Here is a 6715-nt window from a genome sequence, read left to right on the forward strand (position 1 = left end):
AACTCATATACATGGGTACCACAGTAAATGAACTCAGTAGCTTGTATATATATATATATATATATATATATATATATATATATATATATATGCATGGGTGAATATGTGTATATGTATACATATATACACATATACATTACATGTACCTATACACATACATATACATATGTATATGTGTGTGTGACAGTAATAAAAAAGAAGGATCACGAAGGGAGAAGAGAGTGATGGGAGAAATTGGGGACAAGAAATGGGATGGATAGAGATGCAGTATTTATTTATGAGGTTCTCAATAAGAGGAAAATAACAGAAAAGTAAAAGTGCATATTATAGGCAGTTTGTCACCACAAACCAGCTCAACAGAACGTGCTGAAGTGACCAGGTATAAAATGAAAGTTAATGTCAATCCTAAAGACCATATCATGAGAAAATGTATTGTACAAATGAAAGAAAACTGAGAACTTTTTCCAAAAGACCAAATAAGGTGAAAGCCCAAGGTGTACAGGTATACGGACACATCTTGATAATCCCAGCACTTGAGAGAGGAAGGAGAGTCAGGAGATCAAAATTAGCGTGAGGGTGTTACATGAAATGCTGTTTCAAGTGTCAAATTAATTGATTGGTTGAGCAATTAAGTAAAAACAAAGATCAAGGACTCCTGAAACACTTATACTATAAAGAAAGCTTCCAGGAAGAGGATTTATGACATGAGATAATTAGAAGCACACAGATAAGTGCAATGCTTCAGAAATGACCAAGTTTAACAAGTGTGCACAGATGCCTGACTTATAAAACCGCCTTTTAAATTGTCAGGATTATGGTCTAAAAGCAAGTTGCATTTGGTAAAATCTGTCTTCAAATTCGATTATGTTTTTTATCATTTCATAAGCAAGTGATATGCAAATATGAAATACACAATGTTGGGAGCCAGTGAGGAACATCTGGGTTGGGGCAGTGAGCGACACTCCTCTTGGATCCTGGGTGGACAATTAAGGGCACTCTCGGATTTGGAGAGGGCATGGAGAATAAGGTTTGGGTTCTGGGCAGGGCAGTGACTTCAAGCTGGCAGTGTGCCAGGTGTTCACAGTGAGACGCATCCAGGCTGTGTCCCAAGGTAACATGCCTTTCCAGCGGAGTCTGCACATTCCTTCCTGTGTTCTAGCACCACAGCACGGCCTAAAACGCCAGTGTTATTTCCTTATGAGCTATTTATCTGTATTACACTTGACCCTTCTGTTAGATGATGTAAGTGTTCATAACAAATATGAGTAAGTTCAGATTCAGCTTTGACACTGGATAAGTAAGAGAAATAAAAGCATTTTCCGTTTGGGGTACTTTTCATTTTTAAATATATAATTAGCACATAACTCCACTACAATTTGAGCATCATCTGTGTACTGTTTTTACTGTTTTAATTATTCTAGAAAGATAATTGAATCCAAGGAGCCAAATTAACAATGAAAAGCCTAAAACAAAACAATTAAAAAACAAGAGGCTGTATTCTGATGTACATTATTAGACAATTTTCAGATTTACATAAAGTGAGATAATTGTTCCTGATCAGAGAGTATTGCACATTGTAAAACGTATTTTAACACCATAAAAAGCTGGTAGAATTAAATACTTGTGGAAATAATTTGAAACCACATTTTTTAATAATTATAGTTTAATCACTTTGTGTTACCCCTGTACCTCCCTCCCTCCTCCCCTCACTATCCCACCCTCCCTCTCTCTCACCCTTCTCTCTCTCCCAGTCAACTAAAAAGGGAGGTCCTCCTCCCCTTCCCTCTGATCCTAGTCTATCAGGTCTAATCAGGAGTGGGTGCATTGTCTTCTTCTGTGGCCTGGTAAGGCTACTCCCTCTGGGGAAGAGGTGATCAAAGAGCAGGTCAATCAGTTCATGTCAGAGACAGTCCCTGTCCCCATTACTATGGAGGTCACTTGGATAATGAACTGCCATAGGCTACCTCTGTGCAGGGGTTCCAGGCCATCTCCCTGAGTGGTCCTTGGCTGGAATATCAGTTTCAGAAAAGACCCCTGTACCCAGACTTTTAGGATCTATCACTATCTTCGTGGAGCTCCTGTCCTCTCCAGGACTTACTATCTCCCACTTCTTTCATAAGATTCCCTGCACTCTGCCCAGAGTTTGCTATGAGTCTCAAGATCTGCCTGGATACCCAGAAGGGAAGAGTCTTTCAGAGGGCCTCTCTGGTAGGCTCCTGTCCGGTTCCCTTTTTTCTCCCTCCTCTGATGTCCATCCTCTTTGCCTTTCTGAATGGGGATTGAGCATCTCAGCCAGAGTCCGCCTTCCTGATTAGCTTCCTTAGCTGTACAAATTTTAGTATGCTTATCCTATTATATGTCTAATATCCACTTATGAGTGAATATATACTCTGTGTGTCTTTCCGATTCTGGGGTACCTCACTCAGGATGATTTTTTCCAGTTCCCACCATTTACCTGCAAATGTCATGATTTCCTTGTTTTCATTGCTGAGTAATATTCCATTGTGTAGACATACCACAAATTCTGTTTCCATTCATCAACTGAGGGGCATCTGGGCTGTTTCCAACTTCTGGCTATTACAAATAAAGCTGCTATAAACATGGTTGAGCAGATGTCCTTGTTGTGTACTTGAACATCTTTTGGATATATGCCTAGTAGTGGTATAGCTGGATCTTGAGGAATCACTATTCCTAATTGCTGAGAAAGCGCCAGATTGATTTCCAAAGTGGTTGTACATGTTTACATTCCCACCAGCAGTGGAGGAGGGTTCCCTTTTCTCCACATCCTCTCCAGTATGTGCTGTCACTTGTGTTATTCATCTTAGCGATTCTCATGGGTGGAAGGTGAAATCTCAGGGTCGTTTTGATTTGCATTTTCCTGTTCCTGATGACTAAGGACTTTGAACATTTCTTTAAGTGTTTCTCTGCCATTCGAATTCCTCTATTGATAATTCTCTGTGTAGCTCTGTACCCCATTTTTTAATTGGATTACTTGATTTGCTGCTGTTTAACTTCTTGAGTACTTTATATATACTGGATTCCAGCCCCCTGTCAGATATAGGGTTGGTGAAGATTCTTTCCCAATCTGTAAGCAGTGGTTTTGTTGTGATGACAGTGTCTTTTGCTTTACAGAAGCTTTTCAGTTTCATGAGGTCCCATTTATTGATTGTTGCTCTTAAAGCTTGTACTGTTGCTGTTCTGTTCAGGAAGTTGTCTCCTGTGCCAATGAGTTCAAGGCTCTTCCCAACTTTTTCTTCTGACCGACTTAATGTGTCTGGTTTTATGTTGAGATCTTTGATCCACTTTAGTTTTGTGCAGGGTGATAAGTATGGATCTATTTTCATTTTTCTACATGCAGACATCCAGTTAGACCACACCATTTGTTGAAGATGTTATCTTTTTTTTCATTAAATGGTTTTGGCATCTTTGTCAAAAAGCAGGTGTCTATAAGTGTGTGCATTTACTTCTGGGTCTTCTATTTGATTCCATTGATCCACCAGTCGGTTTCTATGCCAGGACCATGCAGTTTTTATTACTGTTGCTTACAATTTACTCATTATATATCCCAACTGAAGCACCCTCCTTCAACTCCCCCCAGTGCCACTCTCCCTTTCTCTTCCCCCCTCCCTTTCCCCTAGTCCACTGAAAGGGGGAGTTCTCCAATATTGCCATCTGCCCATAGCTTGTTAAGTCTTATCAGGACTGCCTGGCTCCTCTTTCACCATGGCCAGACAAGTCTTCATCATCAGGAGCAAGTGATCATAGGCATCTCAGTCTCCATCTGGATCTAGAGTGAGGGAAGTAGGGGCTGCCGCTACCATGAACTTGGCTGATTTATCTGAAATCAATTACTTTTTAAAGAATTTACACCAGCATTTTTATATTATAGTATAAGAAGCATTAAATGAGGTTACATGGGAAAATTAATTAACTTGGAAACATAAAACTGCAATACATCATGATTAAAATATGAAAACAACCCAATTAAATAATGCTAAACTAAGTGGTTTATATAAACACTTAGCAAAAGAAGTTTCACCAATGGGGGAAGGGAAGAAGCATGTTTAAAAGATGTTGAAACCATTAATCATGATATTAATGTAAATTAAAACCACAATATATTTCTACATAATTACTCAAAGGATAGAGATGAAAATTGCTACCACATCTGGTTTTGTCAAGGCCATGGAACTAGGAGAGTTGTGCAGCTTCACAGTGTATAAAAGCATAGGAACCATTTGAGAGGTCAATATTATGTCATATGACAGAGACAATACACTTCTAAGAATAACCAAGCAAGTGAAATGCAGTGCCCATCTCTTCACATGCATACAATATTCTTAACATCTTCGTTTCAGGAAAATTTCAAAATGAACTAATTTTTCAATATAGAGAAAGTTAATAGACAAGTTGCATGGCCATTATATGCTGCAAAACTAGGGATTGTTGCAATGAAAAAAAAAAGAAAGACAATGTTGAGTGCATATGCCACACACAAATATGCATATGTACATACATATACAACAGAATAAATAATTCAAAAGTACTTTCTTTGAAAGAAAGATGCTGGGATCCAAAGCCCTGCATACTTGATAATTTTATTTATTCAAATTCTTAGTGTAAATATTCTTTGTAGAGACAGAATGCAGATGGGTGTTGCTTCAGGATGCCATGGGACAAAAGAAAACATGAAAATATTTAAAGTTTATACAGCTTCTTACTCTCAACTGTGCAATGTATTCATGCATAGGTACACATTTCAAACATAATTATGTCTAAATCTAATTGTTATACTGTAAAAGTTTAACACAATATGTGTCAATGTTTTTCATAACTGTGGTAATCGAATATGCATACTGAGGCACTGTTTTCAAACAGAACTACTGCTTCGTTGAGTGAACTACACACAATAATACAAAAAGCACAACTAAAGAGCTATTTATTATTTTAGAAAAAGAAGACTCAAGAGTTACACAATGTGCTATCACTTGCAGCCCATTCTAGAAAATGCTGAAGCATTGAAATAAAATAAAAAAACCTGGCCAACTGAACAAACAAACAAACAAAAAATCAGATTTTTAGAAAAAAAGTGGAGTTGTATTGATTTAAAAGGAGCAAAAGTTAACACTTTTGGGTTATGCAAGGATTTTTACATCTTTTGTTTGGCAGGGCTTACTTAACTACATGTGACAAAAGCCATAGACATGAACCTACAAGATGTGAATTCTGTCAATGTAAATTTTATCATAGTAAACTTATTGTAGACCTGCATTAACAGTGGAGAGCACTCTTTGTTCTCGTAGAGAACCATGCTTCAATGCCCAGCACCCACATGGTCAAAACTGTGCGTACCTACAGTTTCAGGTGATCTGGCACCCTCTTCTTTTATGTCCAGGATCCTAGACGCAGACAGGACAAATATATAAATCCATATTCTCAGAAACATACATATACACATAAAATAAATAAATTTTAAACACACAGAACATTTTTTCTTTTCAGGATTTATTTACTTATTTTATGCATGAGTGCCCTGACTGCATGTACATCTGTATACCAGAAGAGGACATTTAGATCCCAGTATAGATGGTTGTAAGCTGCCATGTGGTGACTGGGAATTGAACTCAGGACCTCTGGAAGAGAAGAAAGTGCTCTTAACCACTAAGTCATCTCTCTTTCTTCCTCTCTCGCTATCTGCCTCTCTGCCTCCCTCCCTCTCTCTCTCTCTCTCTCTCTGCCTTTTGGGTAAGATCAAATGTAGTATCTGTTCTTATCAGTTTAACAATGACTCTTCTTATTCCTTCTGACTCTATGCTGAGTTCAAGCTTCATGCTGCAATAAACAAGAATTTTAAAGATGCCTTATATTCTTTATAATAGCACTGTATTACATAGAACTTGTCTAAAAGGCTCTGTGGAGAATGCCTTTGGATGTAAAGTAATCCAGGTTAAGTTTCCCTAATGCATAAAGAGAAAAAAAATAAAATCAGCTAAGAGAGTTCCAATAAATGACTTCTTTATTGTTTGATAAAGCATTTACATTCTGTAAAGAAATGAGTCGTTCTTAATCCTTAATTTTTTTCCTTTTTTTAAAATTTATTTTCTACTTACAACTTAAAAAAAACATCTCTCATATATTACATCTCAATCACAAGTTTCCATCTCTCCTTCTGTACCCCACCTCCTCCTTGCCCATACACTCTTCCTCCATTTTCCTTCAGAAAAGGGATATCTTGATAATGTGCAAAAAAAAAAAAAAAAAAAAAAGCAAAAACAAAAAACAACAAAAACAAAAAACAAACAAACATGGCATAACAAGTTGCAGTAAGATTAGGAACTTCTCCTAATCAATATTCTTTTTTTTAATTTTTTATTACTTACACTTTATTCATTTTGTATCCCCCATAAGCCCCTCCCTCCTCCTTGCCGATCCCACCCTCCCTCCCCTTTCTGCATGCATGCCACTCCCCAAGTCCACTGATAGGGGAGGTTCTCCTCTTCTTTCTGATCTTAGTCTATCAGTTCTCATCAAAAGTGGCTGCATTGTCCTCTACTGTGGCCTGGTAAGGCTGCTCCCCCCTCAGGGGGAGGTGATCAAAGAGCAGGCCAATCAGATTATGTCAGAGGCAGACCCTCTTCCCATTACTATGTAAACCACTTGGACACTGAACTGCTATGGGCTACACCTGTGCAGGGGTTCCAGGTCATCTCCACGA

At 38.0% G+C, this 6715-nt stretch overlaps 1 pseudogene; it reads left to right on the plus strand.

Moving 5' to 3' along the window:
• Nucleotides 1-5724: 5724 nt before the first annotated feature.
• Nucleotides 5725-5962, plus strand: LOC129677745 (U2 spliceosomal RNA; annotated as a pseudogene).
• Nucleotides 5963-6715: the final 753 nt, after the last annotated feature.

The sequence above is a fragment of the Psammomys obesus genome, unplaced genomic scaffold (assembly GCF_907164565.1).
Source record: "Psammomys obesus unplaced genomic scaffold, mPsaObe1.curated_primary_1811, whole genome shotgun sequence".
NCBI lineage: Eukaryota > Metazoa > Chordata > Mammalia > Rodentia > Muridae > Psammomys > Psammomys obesus.